The following is a 19,822-nucleotide window of genomic DNA, read 5'->3' on the forward strand; positions in this document are numbered from 1 at the left end:
CCTCTACTCCGAATTGGAGGAGAAAAAAAGGAGGAAGCCGGGAGCCCCGGCAGCTCGCCTGCAGCCTGGAACGCAGCGAGCGTGGGGCTGGGGCTCAGGGAGGCGGCTGGCTTCCCTCTCAGCCCCGCACATGCACTGACTCACAGGGCCGGCGGCTAGGGTGAGCCTTCGCCACGGCTCCCGGGAGCGAGGACGCAGCCGGTGGTTCCCTGGCCAAGGGCCGAGGACGGAGCCCCGGAGCCTGCCTGGCGCTGGACACGGGGCCGGCGCCTGCCCGGCCGAGGCTGCCGAGCCCGCGCCGCGTGCGGTGCGGGAGCCGCGCTCCGCCCGCCCCTGGGCGCTCCCTGCCGGCGCTCGGGCTGGTCTCGGGGGCCGGGTACCGATCATGAATGAACAGCGCCGGGATCCGCGCGGAGCGAGCGGAGCCGCCGCGCGCCCGCCGCTGCGCTCAGGGCGAGAGTGTGAGCGGCAGGGGCGCAGCCGGCGGGTCACCGCGGAGGGCGGCAGGGGCTGCACGAGGGGCGCCGGCCCTGCTGCCCGCACCTGCGCGCCCCAGACGCCAGGGCGTGCGCGGGACACCTGGGAGAGGCGCCCGGTTGACCGGTGCAGACGCACCCGGGGCTAGGCACCGGCTGATGGGTGGGGTTCAGGGGGCAGCAGATTGCCCCCCAGGGAGAACGTGCGCGTGTGCGTGTGCATGCGTGTGCGTGTGTGTCCCTGTGTGTGATGCGTTTTGATTTCGTTTGACTTCAGGGGAGATCATATGCAACCCACTGCTTGGATTCCTGGGGTGGGGAACAGCCTGCCTTGCTCGCCTGGGGAGGGTGAAAAGCGCACATCCAACTGGGTGGTCCCGGCTCAGTGGGGGCTTGAGGGGCAGGCAGAACCCTCCAAGGCCAGGGCCGCCAGCGAAAGATGAAAGACTGGGAATTGGGGAGGGAAGAGGAGCTCGGGGGCCTTTCCTTTCTGTTTTCTTCTGTGTCTCCCCTTCCTCTCTCCCTCCTTCATGGTTTGCCTTATTCTCGCTGGTGGGCACAAGAATTTAGCAGCCATCAGCTGTGGGGCAGGGCTTGAGCCTGTGTGCCATCTCTACCTGCTGTGAGCCCTTACTTCAGATTTCAAGAACCCCCAAGTTCCATCTCCATTTTTTTTTTCTCTGAAAGGGCAACATCTGGGTGCACAGGAGTGAGGCTGAGGCGCTCCTCTTCCCCACATCTGAGCGGCAGGGTTCCCACTAAGACCCTTTTGGATTGGCAGAAGAATCTTTGGTCTCCCAGGCTGTTCCTGGACCCCTCCCTGGTCATTTTCTCTCAGCCACACAAGTATGCACCATGTTTGCAGTTCACCAAGTTCCCCAGCATAGGGCCTCATAAACATGCACACTTAGTTCCACAAACATATGGGCACAGATCCCTGAAGCCCACAGACATTGCTGCTATGCACACAGACCAAGTCCATAATGCATCTCTAAGACCTCACCCAAGACCCACACATCGTGCAGATGCACACAGTACAAAATGGCGGCCCTGCATTTAGTCACACAGGCATGGGTCCCCTGGGAGCTGCCCCTTCAAGGCTGCAGATGGTTTGTGACGTGCCCCCCGGAGGCAATTGTAGTGTTCTTCACCTACAGTGCTTAATGTTTTCTCCAGTGCCAGCAGGAGTCCTACTGTGTGCCTCAATAGATGTGCCTCTAATGTGCGCCTTTCCTTTGGGATGTCCACCACTGTTGAGACCACATCACCCAGTGATGCCCATCCAAGCCCACTGAGTCAGCCAGGTGAGGCCTTGTTATCTCCACGGAAGAAAGTAGAAGTGTGTGGAGGGTAAGACATTTACCCAAGCTGCCCAGTCAGGGTGTGGGATTAGAACTCAGAGTTCAGGCTTTGTCGCAGCCTCCTGTGGACCCTCCTGTTGGCAGGGCCAGTGAGCTGGAGACTCCTGCTCTGGATCCCACCAAATGCAAAACCCTCACTCTCCTACCTGCCAGTTTAGGGCCATCTATGCATCAGAGCCCTGGAATCCTGGAAAGGAGCAGGACATAGGAGCTGGCCCTGCCACTCTCTGGCCTCCCTCCTCCACTCCCTGCTGGGAAGAAGAGTGGGGTGGGGCTGAAGCTGGGGGTCTCCAGAGGACCCATCAGCATGGCCAGGGCTCAGGGAACAGAGGAAGGCTCTTAGCTGAAAGGATGCTGTCCCCTGGGGGTCTTTGGCAACCTCTCAGGACATCATTGGAGAAGCACCAAGGTGCCCCCACCAAGGTGCTCATCTTCAGGCAACCTGAACGCCTGTGCGCAGGACACACTTGGGTGGTGACGCGTGGCCAGGATGCCCTTCTCTCCTTTCCTCTCCAGTCCCTGAAGAGGCAGAGGACTGACAAATTACTCCATTTTACTGATCAGACATGGCAAAGTGCCTCTGGAACTTTTCACAGTCGCTGCCTCTGAGCACTGGGAATGAAGTGAAGTCACCATTGTGAAGGCCACACTGCTGGGCTTCTGTGGCCTGGCTTCTGTCAAGCCCCCTGGGCTCCGGTGCTCCCAGCAGGACCAGCCACACTCACCTCTCACTGTTTCCCAGATGTGCCCTCGTGGGTCTTCTACAGGACCCTTGCACAGCCCATTACCCTGGCGCAAATCATCCCTGGTCCCTTCTGCCACCTGGTGACCTGTTGCTGCTCATCCTTGAAGGTCTCCAAGTGTCATCCCCTCCAGGAGATCCTCCTGGCTGCAAGGCAGTGTCCCGTAGGGGTCCTCGTGGCACTGGAGGGTTTGTTTTCCAGCAGAGCTGTCATCACCCTGCTTCTCATTGTCCTTTCTCTCCCTGGCTGGGGACTGAGTCCCTGGAAGGCAGAGCAGTGCAGGTCTAGCTCTGTACTGCCTGCTTAACCCCTGGTTTCTAGGGGACTGTGGTCAGTCTCTGCTGGTGAATGAATGAACCAGCTTCTTTGCTCAGTGACCCGCTTAGTAAATGAAAATCAGTGATGACCAGATCACCCTTGCCCCTTAGAAGGAGAAACACGTCTCCCATGTGAAGATCAATGCATTCATTCATTAACAAAGGTTTCTGGAACATTTACCATTGAGCAGACGTTTGCATGCACAATAGCTCATGTAGTCCTGATGGTGCCCTAGGATGTAGATATTACCTGTGGATGGACAGACACACACATGTACCGTACACACCACCACCTGCTCACAAAGGAGGTGCTCACCAAGCATGCATCTAAGCAGGAATACATGGGGAAGGGCGTGAGGGACGAGAGGGGATCCAGGTGATGGCAGACCCGATCTCTGCCTCTGAGGAACTTGCAACACAGAGCAAAGAACTATGGGGGAGAAAGGGAGCCCCAGAGGCGAGTGCTGGGGCCCTTCTGCCAGTCACTCTGGCTGCAGAACCCTACGTCGGGCTGTCCCTGGCATGGTGTACTCGCTAAGGTGACCTTGCCACCATCATCCTACCGGAGCGGCAGTGGCCATGGACCCTTTACTCTGGAAGGCCAGCTAGCTCATGCCCCACCTCCCTCACCCACCCTGGTATGGACTAAAGTTTTGTGTCCCCACAACATCCGTTGGGTTGAAGCCCCAGCCCCCGTGCAGCTGCATTTGGAGACACAGCCTCTAAGGGAGTCTATTCAGCTCAAATGAGGCCATCAGGGTGGGGCTGTGTGTTCTTCCAAGAAGAGATGCAAGAGCCACCCACCCCTGCATGCACCAAGGACAGGTCCTGTGAGGACATGGAAGGTGGGGGCCATTGGAGGCCCAGAGGGGAGCCCTTGCAGACAGCAGCCCTGCCGCACCTGGATCCTGCACTTCTGCTCTCCAGGATCATGGGGAGAGAGCTGTCTGACGCTGGCGTTTTGTTCAGGCAGCACCAGCAGATGAACACACCCCTCCAAGACCAAGCTATGCCCCCAGAAGGCTCTGAAGTGAGGCCTTCCCTGTGACATGAGCCTCCAAGTAGGCCCATGTAGGCCTCCCCTGAGGCCATTCAGGGAGGAAGGGCCGAGACCCTCAGGGGACTGCAGGGGTCCTGGTAAAACATGCCGGAGCTTGTCTGTGTGTATGCAATGTGCCAGCCACCCTTTCCCGCCATTCTCTCTCCCTGTCTTCCTCCCTCCCTCCCTCCCTCCCTCACCATCCATTTCCCCATCCCCTCCTTCCCCTCCCCTTCCTCCTCTCCTTCCTTCCTATCCCTGTTCCCTTGGCCAGGTTTCTTCCCATCCTTGTGGACAATGGCACCTCAGTCCCACCACAAATAGAAGTAGCGTGGTGTCAGATGGAGTCTGGAATCCGGAGGCTACTGGAAGGGAATTCAAACCTGGATCCTGCCCCTTTGCTGTGTGATGCTGGGCCTGATGAATGCTTTCTCTGAGCTTTTCTTTCATCTCCTTGTGGACTGTGTCAGTAGCCACCTGCTCGAGGGGTCTGGAGATGATGACCGTAAGGTCCATGGTAGGAGCAGGTAGAGTGGCCCTGTGCTGGGTCGGGGGGGACTACTATTCCTGATGCTGTGGCCAAGTGTCATGCTGTACTAGAGAGATGTAAAAACAGCCACAGCCCTCCTGTGCCTCCATCTCTGCTCTTCATCTGTTTGATAGGAAATCTATTCTCAGGGTCCCCATCTGGTATTAAAAGACTCAGATTAGTTCGGGAAGGGAATGTGGTTGGCACCTAATTCTGTGCGATTCAGCACTGTGCTCGCTGCTGTCTTGAACCACTTCCCAAACGTTCTGCATGCATAACTCTGGCCTCCTCAAATAGACTGCAGCCTCAGAAAGCAGGGCCGAGTCTCTCCTGCTCCGTGAACGCCCAGCCTCCCTCGCCCACCACAGCTCAGCCTCGGCCAGAAGGTCCTAGGTGTTCCACAAATGCCCCAACTGGGATCACTCAGGCCAGGGGGACGGCGTCACCGACGAGCTCGGGGTTCAAGCCTCACTTCTCTTAGTAATGTGTCCGTGGGTCTCAGCTTCCCATCTGTGACACATGGCACAACCACTCCCTGGGGCTAGTGTGAGAACTGGGTAAGGGCAAGTCAAGGGAGAGGGCTCTGTCTCTGCAAATCTCTGCTGTCATCATCTGCATTGGGGTCGTTTAGCTTTTCATTCTACAGATGCTTGTTGAGCATCATCTCCATGCCGGGCGCTCTCCTGAGCAGATGGGTGAGCTGGCCATCGAGGGCTTCGGACCGTCAGGTCAACTCATTGTTAGCAGCTAAGTTTGTGCTGGGAAGGAAAGAGGGGGCCAATGAATCTGCTGTCACAGGTGCTCCAAGAAGCCAGGTCGGAGAACCCCGTGCACATAAAGAGATGCTGCAGTGCCCTGGAGCTGGAGAGGTCGGGGCAGGAGGTGCCACTTTCAAGTCAGGGAAATCAGACCCCACCTTCTGGGTTTGCTGTGTGACCTTGGGCAAGTTATTTGACCTTTGAGAGCCTCAATTTCCCATGCTTGCCAACAGAACAAAGCCTCAGGGACGCAGGGGTCAGACCCAGGGTGAGATTGAAAATGACGATGGTGACAACGAGGGCACCTGGCATGGGATCTCCCTGGCTGCAGCGCAGTCCTGGCTCCAAGGACACTGGTTCCATGGCTGTCTCCCCTGCTGATCCCCTTTGCTCCTACGTCTCCCCCATCTCTCCAGAGGGGAGGAGAGACCTGGGGATAGGACTGGGGTTTGGAAGTGCCTCTCCTGGCCGCGTCCTCAGGAGGCCAGCGTGGCCTCATCTGTCGAGGTTGATCATGTTGTTTGAGGACCAGCTCTAATGTGGGCTGCAGGGGAGCAGGGCGGCCAGAGCCCGGGCTCTGCCCTGCACGTCCTGACGGCTGCCCTGCCCCAGGGGATCCCCTTCACGCTCCAGCACTGGAACAGTCTCCACCGGGGGCTGGGATGAGTTCAGACAGAGTGCAGCCACCCACGCAGCCACACTGGCAGGCAGCAAAGCCCTCGGAGTTACCCAGCTCCTGCTGGAAGTGTGTGCGGGGAGGGTTAGGGAGGGGGGAGGATATTCCTGGAGACCAGTGATGGGTGCCAGCCCTAGACTAGGAACAAGGCAGAGGCTTCATGAATATTGATCCTGAAGTTCTGTGGGGCTGGGCAGAGGGTGAATGGAAAGGGGAGGGGAGACAAGTGGGTGGATTCAAATGTGCCCAGACAAACATTTGAAGACCCTGGTGGACCCTCTCCCTCCAAGAATGCATGAGCCACACATATTTTATGGGGTTGGTGACTGTCACATGCATGGGACATGATGGGCTCCTGGTTCTCATCCCAAGGAGGAGAGAAGATAGGAAGGGATTTGATGCATTCAGTCTGAGCTCTCTGGGCCTCAGTTTCAACATCTGTAAAACAGGCACCGTGATTCAGAGGCATAGTTGAGAAGGGGCACTTAAGTGCTTCCATGTCCTGCCCAGCAGGTGGCCAGGCTCAGGTAAAGCTGAGGTCATCTCTAACACTGATGTTGACCCTCATTCCTCCATTCATTTGGTCACACCTTGGTGAGGGTGTTGGGTGAAAGTCTCCTCTATCACACCTGGAGCTGGTCTCTGGGGTTGCGGAGGTACATGCTTACTGCCTGGGGGAACTCACAGTCCGGGGGATCAGAGGAGGGTAAAGAACTCCCTGGGATATCCCAGACTTTACCTAAAAGCTCCCAGAATTACGTCTCTTGCTGGCCACCAGGGAAAACAGCCTGACTCTGGCCAGCCCCACCCAAAGTCCTAGGAAGAACACAAAGTCAAGGCTCATCAGGTCAGGGGTGTGGGTCAGTTTAGGAAGGCAACGGCCAGGTGGAGAAATCAAGAGAGGAGCTGGATAGGGACGGAGAAGGCTGGAGAGGAGGAAGGGGGGTCAGGGGTCTAGGCAGGAATGAGGAGAGTGAGGCTGGCCGGGGTGCTCAGTTCCTGAGCCATAGTTGTGTGGGACCCCAAAGCCTGGGGCAATGGGGACAGGTGCTGGGTTAGACTCTCTTGTCTTTCTGAAGTGCATGTACATGGCTCCACTGTCTGCTTAGGTAGATGCCAGCTTCCCTCTCCTCCTGTTATATAACGATTACATTAACCATGGTAGCAACCCTTTCTGCAGTTCTTACTGTGCCAATCATATGCCTGGTCTCACTTCATCATTTCAATAGCCCCACCCCCATATGGTAGGTATTCTCATTAACCCCCATGTTGCAAATGAGGCCACTAAGGCACAGAGTTATTAAGCACCCTGCCCAAAGTCACACAGCTGGCCTTGAACTCAGTTGGTTGGATTCAGAGCCCACCCTCCCTGTCCAGTTCTAAGCCCCCATGCTGCTCTTGCAACCGACCTCTTCTAGCAGTTTCTCTAGGAAGGAAGGAAGTCACTGGGGACTCACAGGTGTGGTGCCTCTTCTCAAAGCCAAGCGACAAATGCCAAGGGGAGGTGCATAGAGCCTGGCACCCTCTGAGCGACAGGTGCTGCACTCACACACGGTCTTGTTGCTTGGGGGCTCATGTTCAGCAGCCTGCTGGGTGCACACAGGATCTGCTCTCCCTCATGCCTTCTGCAGACCAAACACCTTGGAAGGGGGAAGAGAGCAGGGAGGGAGGAGGCCACAGCAACCTGGGCCTCTGATATTAGTAACGCGCCAGCCACAGGTGGGTGAGCGCAGCCCTGGTGCTCCACCCCGTCAGCCACTGCCTCCCAAAGAGGGCAGAAGCCCCAGAGGAGGGTGGAGGGGGGGAAAGAGTTGCGGCTGTTCTTGTGGTGAGGGCTGACCACGGGGCAGGGTCTGCAAAAGTAAGGAAATGTAAAACCAGAAGGCATGCCCAGAGGTGTCTTATTTCCCGTGACCACATCCCTGCCCCACACTTGAGACCTGTGGCGTTCGCTGCCCAGGCAGGGATGACACCGTTTGCTCTCTTGAACTTTCACCAAGGTCTCACATGAGCTAAGAACCTGGAACAAGACGGACCCATTGGCTGTAGGCAGGACAGAGATTCCTTCCACCCCAGGTGAAGCCTGGGGGAAGGTGGTTCATTCATCACTGGAAGCCAGGAGCCGAGGACAGTAGACCCCTCGGGGAGGGGATCTGCCACATGCCTGCCCCACCCAACAGCCCTCTCTGCAGCAAGAGCATTGCACAGCCACAGGCCCATGTCGCTTTGCTGGGCTGACATGTCTCTTCTGGGTGAGTTTGGCAAGAAGAATCTTTCCCTTGCAACCAAGAGGGGCTGGCCCGGAAAACCCCCCAAGAGCCAGCCAGCATTGGGAGGCCCAGCAGAGACCCAGGAGCAGGATTATCCTGCCATGCACAGGAGCTGGGGCACCTGGGGGCCGCCTGCCTGCAGGGGTCGGGGAGGCTGCCCACAAGTGGAACCTGCCTCCTGATGGATCCTCCGTAAACCCAGCCCCAAATGTTCAGGCCTGCTGGGGAAGGGGCGTCCCGAGCTGATTGTAATTGCTCTGCCACTGAGAGACATGAGAACTTGGAATAGAAATTAAAGTTCAGCCATTTAAGAAATAAGCAAAGTGACATTTTTGGCATATCAGAGCACGTTGAGTGAAACTCTTAGCTACTCATAAAATGATCCTCGCGTGGCTCCATGGCAGGGACTGCTCTTTTGTCGATTAGCAGACAGAGGCTCAGAGAGATGGTAGAATTTGCCCTGGGCCAAAAACCTTGTGATCTGCAGAGCGAGGGTTCAAAGCCAGCTCTGTCCTTCAAGGTCAACCTCTTACCCACTCAGGAAGGGAAATGGAGGGGGCAGGGAAGAAAGAAGAGGTGGGAGTAGGGGCACCCACTCACCCTCCCTCCCAGGGCTGCCACCAGGTCAGGGAAGAGTGGCTGTGAAGAGCCTTTGTCCTGGCTTAGAAGACATTACAGAACCCAGAGGTGGCTGGACAGAGGCTCTGATGACCGTAGTTGTTCCCAGGTCCCTGAACACTGTCCTTCTTCACAGACTTCCTGGGGGAGCCCATGGAGGTTGGGCTGCTTCTCTCCTCCCTCGCTCTGTGGAGTTGCCTTCCCAGGCTGCCACCAGCCACTGTCTTGACAACAGTGGCTCTTCAAGCTGACTTTGGTTTCTGTTGTCCCTTGCTGCCCTGGGCTGGCCCTGAGCGAGCAAGGGAGTTGGTGTGCTGGCTGGTGCAGGGAGCTCATTGACAGTCCAGGGCTCTTCCTCTGGGATGGCATTTGCAGGGTGCATTAGTATTCGCACCCACAGCTCAGGGCTGTTCCGGATGGAAGATGCTATGCAGATCAACATTGCATTGAGCCTGCTGTGCAACAGGAAAGGGGGAGTTGCTGCAGTTGTGGAGGAATCGAGGCTACCAGGTAAGAGGAGGCTGAGGAAGGCTGCAGGCCAGAGACCCGGGCTTCTCATGAGGACCTCTGACACTGCCAGTCCCCGGGGCACCTGCTGGCTATGATTATGAGCACCCCGTCAGTCCCAGCATCCACTGAGCCCCTGCTCCACCCACACCTGCCCAGTGTTAGTGCCAGGGATTCAGAAAGAGAAGAGAGGGGCAAGGGTCCGGCCCTCAGGAAACTCAGTCCCCTGGAGACCATGGAAAACAGGGAGATAGACCAATGGCAGTCACCCCAGCTTATAGAGGAGACACCTCACTGAACCTGGGAAAGAAGGGTGGTTGGGGGTTGGGGGTCAGACAAGGCTCTGCAGGAGAGATGTTTTGAGTCAGGCCTTGAAAGATGAATGGGAACTTGCCAGCCAAACACAACGCTCAGCACCTGATTCCATCAGGGACCTCCTCTTCAGCCAGGCCTGAGGAGTCGCAGTCCATTACACACACATAGAAGAGCCTTCGAGGGCAGAGAAATGATGCATCAGAACCCCACTTACAGATTTCCCACACTGGTGGCTGCAAGGACTTTGGAGAAAGCAGATCCAGTCACCATGGTGACTTAACTCAATAAAGCCTGTGAGTTGGGATTGAAGTGGGGACTGAGCCACCCAGAAGCAACTGGATCTTCCAAAGGCCTCTGGGGTAGAGCCTTTCTGGCTTCCGTATACAGGTGTTGGTGAGCTTTTCATGCTGCAGCAAAGACCCGGATGGAGGCAACATGGTGGTCTTGTGCAGGAATAAAAAGTGCTGTGCCTAGAAGCAGACTAAGAGCAGTTGCTCTGCAAAACATCTTTCTCCATGTCACCTGGTAATGAGAACAGCATGGCGGAGCATCAAGATGGGCAATACCAAAGAGAACTATCTGGAAGCATTTATTTCCAGTCCCAAATGGAGATTTATCTGGCATTTGTCATCAGTCTACATATTCTTTTCTTCCAGGTGACTATGATTGCAAAGTAGAGCTCACTTTGACATCTGACGGCAGGACAATAAGATGCTACCACCCTCTGTGGACAATAAGATTCTACCACCCTCTGTGGACATCCCATAGGAAACACACAACCTGTCCCCCAACTAGACCCTGTGCACGGTGGTGAAGAAACACGTGACCAGGTGCTGACCACCAGATTAGAAGAAAAAGGTGAAGACCTGGAGCAAGGCCCCGGGACAGAAGAACTTAGCAAAATGTTCTTTACGACTGAGCATTGTTGGTGTCTTCATGGACAATATATTCTTCTTTTCAAGGTATCACCAACCTCGTTAAGAAGCAGAATCCATCAAAAGACGGATGATACTGAGATTCATGGGAGAATCAAAGAGAAATGTTATCCTGTGTCTCATTTGCCATTTGAGAAAATGCAACCTGGTATAATCACTAATGTATAGTATAATGATGAATAATAATGATATTAATAATAATAATTCAATGTTTTTTCAGATGTTACAAAACCCAAACACCTGAGATCACCAATTTATAAAGAGGAAAGGTTTATTTTCGCTCATGGTTTTACAGGTCTCAGTCCGTGATCGGTTGGCTGCGTTGCTCTGGGCCCAGGTAGCACCTCATGGTGGGGGCATGTGGTGGAGCTGCTCACCTCTGGCTGGCGAGCGACCGAGAGGAAGGAAGGGTTCCACCAACCCGCTCAAGTCATGCCTCCAAGGACCTAAAACACCTTAATAGAAGTTCCCTCATAAAATTTCCAACTCCTGATAGTCACTCTGTGGGAAAGTCTTTAACAAATGGACCTTGGGGACACTGCAAATCCAAACTGTGGCATAATGTGTCCCAGCATCCCACTGTGCCCAGAGCTAGGAAGTGCCTCCCACTGTCTAACCAACATCTGCTCCATTGAAGAAGCACAGTCATCCCTGGGTATCTGAGGGACCTTTGTTCCAGTTACCAAAATCCGTGATGCTCAAGTGTCTCGTAAAATGGCACAGGAATTACACGTCACCTTGACTTGTCTGGGGAATAATGACAGGAAAAGGAGTCCTGCTGGTTCAGTACAGACAGAGCATCGTAGGCCTAACTGGTACACGGGACACCCCAGCAACCCCGTGGCATGTCTGTCTGCAGTTGATTGAATCCAGGTGTGGACCCGTGATCCCGAGGGCGTCTGTATCCCACCCCTCCAGGCAGCAGGGTGGTATCCTCGCCTCACCCCTCAGCCAAGATACCAGGCTGCAGCAGGCCCTGAGCTTCCCAGCCAAGCACTGGGCCTGGGCGGCTCACAGGCCCTGGGACGCACAGCGGATAGTGGACACCCTCTTTCCACAGCAGAAGCTGAGTGGTGGGGAAGGGGTTGGAGGGATTCCACCTGCACCCAGGCTGCAATTCTGACTGCAACACAGAAAGATATTTGGTCTTCGTCTCTTGGTTCTGACAAGAGCTCCTAAGACCCTTGGGATGTCCTGGGTGATAAGGAGATTCCGGAGCACTCTTTTTTCTGAGGAGATGACCTCTGGTGGGCCCCTGGTAGTTTCAGGATGGGGCTGGTCATCAGAAAGATCAAGACTTCGTGAGAAGCCTGGAACTTTCAGCTCCAGAGAGGAGAGCAGATAGGGATTGACTTACTTGCTAAAGACCCGAGACACAGTCAATCATGCCTGGGTAACAAAACCTCTGCAAAACCCCTGAAAGGCAGGACCGGAGAGCTTCCCTGCTGGTGGGCACAGGGAGGTGCTAGGATGCCATGGACACCCCATCCCTCCGCTTACCCTATTCTTAGTTAGCCCTGTGCATTTCCTCTGCTTGGCGGTTCCTGAGTTGTATCCTGGAAAAGCAACCGCTCAACTTGAGCATATCCCTGAGTCCTGCGAGCCATTCCAGCAAATTATTGAATCTGAAGAGGGGTAGTGGGCAGCTCTAATCCAAGCCACGCCATCAGAAGAGCAGGTGCTCTGAGACTCGCAGCTGGTGTCAGAAATGGGGGGAGTCTCGTGGGACTGAGCCTTCACTTGTAAGTGTGTGCTACTCTGGACGATTAGTATCAGGACTGAGCTGAGTTGTGGGTCAGAATTTGTGTCAGAGAATTGGAGGGTTGGTTGGTTTAGGGAGAGAAAAAAAGAAGTCCTCAATGTTATCACAAAAGGCCAGAGCCAGAGCTGGGTGCAGAGGCACACACCTGATATCCCACTACTCAGGGAGGCTGAGAGGAAAGGACAGAGAGTTCAGGGCCAGCTTCTGCAACATGGTGAGACCCAGTCTCCAAAAACAAATAACAACAATAAAATCAGAGCAAGACTCAGTAGAAAACAAGGTCTCTCCTGGAGTTACTCTATTCAAAACTGGGAAGGACTTTCTATGCCATGAAACTGGGCCGCCTAGTTTTGCAGATGGCCCCAGGAAGGAAAGAGTTTTGCTCAAGGAAACACAGGAAGAAAGTGTCATGGTTGGGACCACACTGTGGGGCTCTGGGAAGATTCTGGAATGCTTAAAAATTCCATTGTCACAGAACTGGATCCAAATTTACCCTTTGCTTCCTATGAGCATGACATATGGACACAGGAAGATACTTCTGCTCAAAACGTACCTCTCTCCCCTTGGTTGAAATCCCCTCAAGATGAAAAAATATTAATAAACATCTGGAGAAAGAACTAACCTGGAATTCAGACTACAGTATCAACGACTTATACTGTACCAATGAGCCAGACTTGCTAGATTAATGACTGGGGGAATGAGATCATTGGACACTTGGTTTGCATCACAGAGGTGAGCCATGCGGACCATGAAAGTAGCCTACGGCCATCCGTAAGCAAGGGAGGTGTTATGTGTTGCGTGGGTTTCAGCAATGGTATGGGTCCTGGCTGAGAACTTCTGCACCAGGTAACTTTCTTTTTACCTCTGCTAGAATTCTACCTTGTGTGATGCATTTATTCATAAGTCTTCATTTGCCATTAATAAATATTCAGTGCACACCTGCCTGTGCCTGTGCCTTGCCCGCGGTGGGTATCAGATCCACCAGTAATCCAAACAGACATCTTTCCTGTTCTCTGGAGCCTGGATCTTCCATTACAATGGGAAGGGGAGGTCAGGACAGAGAGCAGGGACAAGCACACAGATCAAGTCTGATAACAGAGCTGGATGGGCGATCTGAGATAGGAGGTCTCCCCAAGACAGCAAATAGGAATGAAGTATGAATGACAGGACTCACTCACGTTTAGCATGAGGGTGAGGCGTTTTTAGAACTATAAGACCCGAGGCCCTGCTGAGGAGCATAGGGGTGAACTCGGGGGAGCGAGAAGGAAGATGCGCAGGACCACCTGGAAGCCAGATTGCGACATCTGTGGCCCGTGGTGCAGTGTTTGGATCATTCACTAAGAGAAGGAGGAAGCCACATGACACTACTGCGCCTCCTTCTACCTCTCTCAGGCTCTGTCCAGTGAGAGGGTGCAGGTGATCCTGGGAGACCAGTGGGTGAATGGTGCTCAGCTCTGTATCTCCCCCACCTCTTTCTTTCTGTACTTTTGCAGTGCTGGGGACTGATCCCAGGGCCTCATGCATGTTGGGCACGTGCTATACCACTGAGCCACACCACCAGCCCTGTTTACATTTTAGTTTGAGATAGGGGTCTCACTAGGTTGTCTAGGCTGGCCTGGGACTTGCAATTCTCCTGCCTTGGCATCCTCAGTGGCTGGGATTACAGGTGAGTGCCACTGAGCCTGGTTTATCCCCTTCTCCATGAGCTGCCTGGCTCACAGATGCCCTGTGCAGCCTGAGGTGAGGGGAACATGCAGGCCTGTCTCACTCCTCTGCTCTGTACTCGGTGGCTAAGTTCACTTCATGGGGCTCAAGTCTGGGCCCAGGTCTTGGCTTGAGACCTCATTCTCCCCTTCAGCAACTGTAAAGGGGTGACTTTCTGCCTACTTGATCCTCCGTCTATTTCCCAAATGGCCCCTGGGAGGGGGCTTCTGATGATCCTTGACACTTAAGGCCAAATGCTGATCTAGGTACAAAATCCCTGCCCCAAACTGTGCAGTTTTATTTAGAGCCATCTGCTCGGACCTAACTGTGGGTGTGGGGGGTGGGGGACTAGGAGGGCTGGGCTTCAGGAGAAGGGACTCAGCACCAGGGAGAGGGGCAGAGAGGAGGGAGAGGAGGGCCAGCCGGGGCTTAGGTCCCTCCTGCACACCCCAGGTCTGCCCTGGCTGGAGTCCTGGCAGCCACCAGATGGCTGTGTTCCTTCCCCTGCTGACAGCAGTAGCCCCTGACCACCACAGCATGGCCTTCCCTTTCTCGAGGGAAATTTCCATCTGTTTCTGGCTGGTGTGCTCCATCTTCAGGGCTAGGAGCCCAGGTAACAGGTGGAGTCAGGCCTCCCCTACCTTCTCCTTCAGTGCCACGGCCTCTCAGGTGGCTCCATCACTGGCTGGGGGCCATGGGGTCAGCTTTCGTGCCTGGCCAGCCTCATGTCCTCCAGCCTCTGGGGAGCAGGCGCGTCCTTCCTCTCCAGGGCTAATGAAATCCTCCTTCTGCTCAGCGCCCAGCGGGCTCAGGGTCAGCACTCACCCACGCCACACCTCCTGGCGGACAGGCCCAGCTTAGTTTGTCTGCCATCCCAGAGGCTTGGAAAGTCCTCTCTGGGCTGCAGAAATGGTTGGGTGTGAATGTCCTCCATCTTCTGGGCCTGGGCCAGGATGGCATCTGCTCACATCGGTGCCCATCCCCAGCCCCACTCTCGAGCCCCCTTCCCAGGCTGAATCCTGGTCCTTGCTGACTTCCACACACCCTGTCCCCTCTTCCCCAGGAAGCCTGTCCTGATGCACTCACGGAGCTGCTTGCTCCTCGTAGCTCTAGATACTGGGCCTCAGGCTGGGGCCTGGCAGGTGCACAAAATAAACTGTTGACCAAGATGGGTGTGCCCTTCCCACCCACCCCTCCTCCACGCTCATCCGTGTTATTTTGTTTTGCCCTTTTACTGCTTTACAGAGACTGATAATGGAAAAGCCTCCAAGGAAGGAGACTTTCCTCAATGTTATTCAGTCCTCCTCACGTTTGTCTCAAACCCTCCAGTCTGCAGGAGGCCTGAGGACAGAGGGACCAACCAAGCTCGTTTCTGCTCTTTGAGATGCTCCGCTGGATGTGGTGGCTCCTGATCCTCCCCTAGATCCTTTAGAAAATCTGACAAAATCTGTGAACTCTGTCCCCAGAAACACAGGCATGCACAGATGGTCCCACAGGGGAGCTGTGATCCCTGACTAAGGAATCCCGGTATGATAAGAAAGAGAAGCATGTTGATAGAGAATTTTACTCCTCCTTCCCTCCCTTCCTTCCTTCCTTCCTTTCCTAAGGGACATGCCAAACAGCAGAGGCATCTTGCATTGGAGGTCATGGAACATGGCGTGACTAACCCTCCTTGAGGTGGGATGTGGTGTCTGGGGGGTTGGGGAGGGCGGAAGTGACTCTGAAGGGCTGGCTTTTGAGGAATGTAGAAAATCACCCGGCAGGCAGACAGCGAGGAGGTGACAGTCTGTGCAGACTGCTGCAGTATCAGAGAGCTGAGGAGCTGGGGGCGGCGGGATGCAGAGGGCTGAGGTCAGGTTTCTTCCCAGGTGATGAGACGGCACTGTGATTAGCTGGTGGCGACATCTGCACAACCCTGTGACTATGCTGCCAGCTACTGAACTGTGTGCCTCCCCAGGGCGAATTTTATTTTTTGGTGAGGATATTGGGGTGGTTCATTTTATGTCAACTTGGCAAAGCCATGATACCTAGTCGTTTGGTCAAACACCAGCCTAGATATTGAATGTAACATCTAAGATGAAATTAACATTTAAATAAAAAATCTTTGAGTAAAGCAGATTAACCTCCATAATATGAGTGGACGTCAATCAATTAATTTAATCAATTTGTCTTCATAGGAAAAGACACATCTCCCTGGGAAAAGCAAATGGGCCCCCAGAGGGCCTTCAGACTTCAAATGTGACACTGACTTTCCCTGGCTCTCCAGCCTACCAGCCGCCAGGTAGATTTTGGATTTGCTAACCCTACACCTACCTGCCTGAGGCAGTGCTGCAGAAGAAATCTCTCTCTCTGCCTCTCTCTCTCACACACAGATAGACAGATATAGATATAAAATGTATGATAAATACACATGTATCTCCCAATTATCTCTGTTTCTGGGTAACCTGACCAATATAATAATCACATTTCAATTTTAATACATTCATTGGTGAGGATTCAATAAATTAAGGGAACACCATCAAGTCAAGTGCACAGGCATGAACTGTGTGGTGCCCTCAGAGGCCAGGGTTTTTGTTTGGGGATTTTTTTTTTTTTTTGGTACTAGGGATTGAACCCAGAGATGCTTAACCACTGAGCCACATCCTCCTCAGCCCTTTTTTATATTTTTAACTTAGAGACAGGGTCTCACTTGGTTGCTTAGAGCCTCTAAGTTGCTGAGGCTGGCTTTGAACTTGTGATTTCTTGCAAGCAATGGAAACTGACCCTGGCCAATATCAGGAAAAAAAAAAAAAAACAGAAAGAAAAGAAAAGAAATGGTGAGCATATGATGCTCACCCATCTGAAAACGCTTCCCAACAAATCCAGAAACTGTCAGGAACAAGGGTGACCCCAGAGATCTTGGCAGTAGGAACTCATGAGCTGGGTCTCTTTGGGATAAAGCTGTTGCCACCACTTTTAGTTCTGGGTTATTCTGCTCAGATGCACAAGCTCAGGAAAGAGAATGTGACTGGCCACGCTTGAATCCATGTGCCCAACCTTTGACCTGGGAGTGCAAGCAGGACCCCTTGTCTGACAGGAGGCTGCTGGAAAATGGGAGGGTGCTGCTGGCAGGTCAGCCTGTGGCCAACCTTGGAATCCTCAGCCAGCTGGTGATGAGGGCAGGGCCCTGAGTAGAATGACTGGTCCTCATTACAGCTATGATATTGCACGCTCCCAGCATGCTCCTGCTCTCTCCTTCCAGGGCAGGTCTCTGGCCCTGACAGTGATGCTCAGTCTAGAGGAAAGCTTGAGGAATCTTTTCCAGTCGGTGCTCAGTTACACTCCTGAGCTGCATAAGGACACAGCTGTTAATGGGCCACGTAGGCACAGGTCCTGCAGAGCTGGGAAACTCCTACTGCCCAGGGATGTCAATGTGTGTTTGTGATGCTGGTGTAGACAAATCTATTGCACCACCCTCATTTGAAAGTGGAACACATAAAAATGTGTGACCTTGATAATGACAGTAAATGACCAAGTTACTGGTATATCTATTTGCCAGGCTGTTGTTATTTTAGAGTACGCTCCTGCTGCTTATTAAAGTTGACTCTAAGGTAGAGTGCCGTCTTGTGCCAGGGCCGCCTCAAACATCTCGTACTTGACACATCTTTTGATGGAACCAAGAGGCCACACCCTGAGATCAAGTCATAGCTTCTAGGTTTGTGTCCATACGTGCCATAATGGCCCCACAGTGAGGAAGTCATCTAAGGACTCAGGCCTCAGGAAGCATCCCCTGCATTAAGAGGCTCCTGACCCTGGGCTGAGGCTGGGCTGGGGCTGGGCCGGGGCCAAGCACATGGTACTGGGCAGGGCCCGGCTGCTTTCTCCTCCTCCTTGACGTACCAGGCCCACGAGAAGCCCACAGGCTGCTTGTCTTCCTCCAAGACGGTGTCCTCATAGCTCCCCAGCCCTTTGACAAGGGAACAGAAGATCAGCCCCTGAGAGGCGGGGGGTGGGCCCCCTGGAGAGTCAACCTGCCCCAGCTCCTCGGCAGATCCTGGAGGTGGTTCCCGGAATAGTCCTTACCAATCCACCTGACCCTCAAAGTGGGCTCTGTGTGTGGTGCTGTTGGCCCCCAGCGGTCAGCTCCGGGCCACAGCCCCCTCCCTGTCCATACCCTGGGCCTGGAGCTGGGCGCTGTGGGCTTCAGGCTGTGATGCAGAGGCAGAGGTGGGGCGAGGGAAGAACGGGCCATGCTGAAGGGAGAGAGGATCCTCTTCAAGGTCCAAGCCCAGAGGCCCCAACCAGGCCAGGCAGGGTCCTGAGGGGCAGGAAAGACCCAGGTCCAACCGCACCCCCCGGACAGGGCTGGGGAGGAGAGGAGGCCAGTGGAAGATGTGAAGGAAGAGAGAGGGCGAGCCAGAGGCAAAGAGGCGGAGGGAGGAAGAGGGACAAGCACAGAGGGAGGAAGACAGAGAGGCTGGAGAGGAGGCAGGGGGCCCGGAGGAGAGGCTGGGAAGGAAGGGAGGGAGGGAAGCAAGGAGAGGAGAAGGAGAAGGGAGAAGGGACCGAGGGGAGAGGAGATGTTGGGAGGAGACTGGAGGAGTGGCAGGGGAGGAGGAAGGAGCGAGGTGACAACAGGACACAGAGCCGGAGGGAGGAACGGAGAGAGGCCCCGGGTGGAGAAGCCAGGAGGAGAGGAAGCAGCCGAGCAGGAGGGAGGGCAGCCGCTGGCCTCACCAGCCCTCAGTGTCCTGGGCTGGAGTCCTGGCCCAGGCTCTGGGGGCTGGCTGGCTTTCCCCCTCTGACGTGTGACAGCCCCAGATGATCTGGGAAGGCACAGTGGAGTCTACACATGCTTCCACCCACCGCCGCCCCCCAGGGAACGCACTATATTTGTGAGGTGACTCATCTTGGCTGCCACAACCCCTGGGGATCGGAGGCAGAATGTTCCCCGGGAGTTCACCTTCCACAGGGACATGGGGATGGGCCAGGAGGGGTGAGAGGCTGCATTGAGGGTGCTGCCAGTTCCCTAGGGCTGCTGCTGTCCCCAGTGGGAGGGCACAGAGAAGGCAGAACACTGGGACCTTGACACAGTGGTCTTGGAGTGAACACCCGCTGTGATCCCTACAGGCAAATCCCACTGGAGGGCCAGAGACGTGGAAGGCCAAGTCCCACTATCCCCTCCAAGGCCATGCCCCTGGTGACCTACCCACCTCCTACTAGGCCCCACCTCTTAAAGGACCCCTCCCCCAACAGTGCCACAGGCTGGGGACCAAGCCTTCAACACCTGGCCTCTGGAGAACATTCCAGATCCATACTGTACCTCTGGGGGGAGATGAAGGAGATGTCACGTTCTACATAAAAGGTGGATTTTTTTTTTCTCAAAGTGGATTCCAAACAGCAAGTGTCTTTTCCTGCTAACAGCTTTAAGGGTGACTGTCTCCTTTCTCCTCCATTGACCTAACAACCCCCACCACCACCACCAGGGGAAACGCTAACCTGGTCCACTTGGCAGAAGGTAGAAATGGCAGAACCTCCCTCGCCAGGGCCAACATTCCATTAGTCAGATCCAGGAAAGCACAGGAAGTCACAGGGATCAGGAGCAAGAAGTGGCAATCTGAGTCCTGACAGGACAGAGTCCGCCATGATTTAGGTCTTTAGGCCACTCCAAGATAGACTAAGTAGCTCTCCCTATAGAGGGTGGATGTGGAATCCTCAACGTTTCTTTCTGTCATGGAAATAAATCTGGAGTCAATGGGCCCTTCCACTCTGGTTAGAAGAAGACCTTCCCTTGAGGCAGACCTGACCTCACTCATACGCTGTCGAGTCCATT

At 54.6% G+C, this 19,822-nt stretch overlaps 1 protein-coding gene across 2 annotated transcripts in view; it reads right to left on the bottom strand.

Annotated features, from left to right (window-relative positions):
* Kcnip1 (potassium voltage-gated channel interacting protein 1) overlaps positions 1–19,822 on the bottom strand; it is a 309,010-nt gene that overhangs the window by 191,749 nt on the left and 97,439 nt on the right. The window lies entirely within an intron of this gene.

Source organism: Marmota flaviventris, chromosome 5, assembly GCF_047511675.1.
Source record: "Marmota flaviventris isolate mMarFla1 chromosome 5, mMarFla1.hap1, whole genome shotgun sequence".
Lineage (NCBI taxonomy): Eukaryota > Metazoa > Chordata > Mammalia > Rodentia > Sciuridae > Marmota > Marmota flaviventris.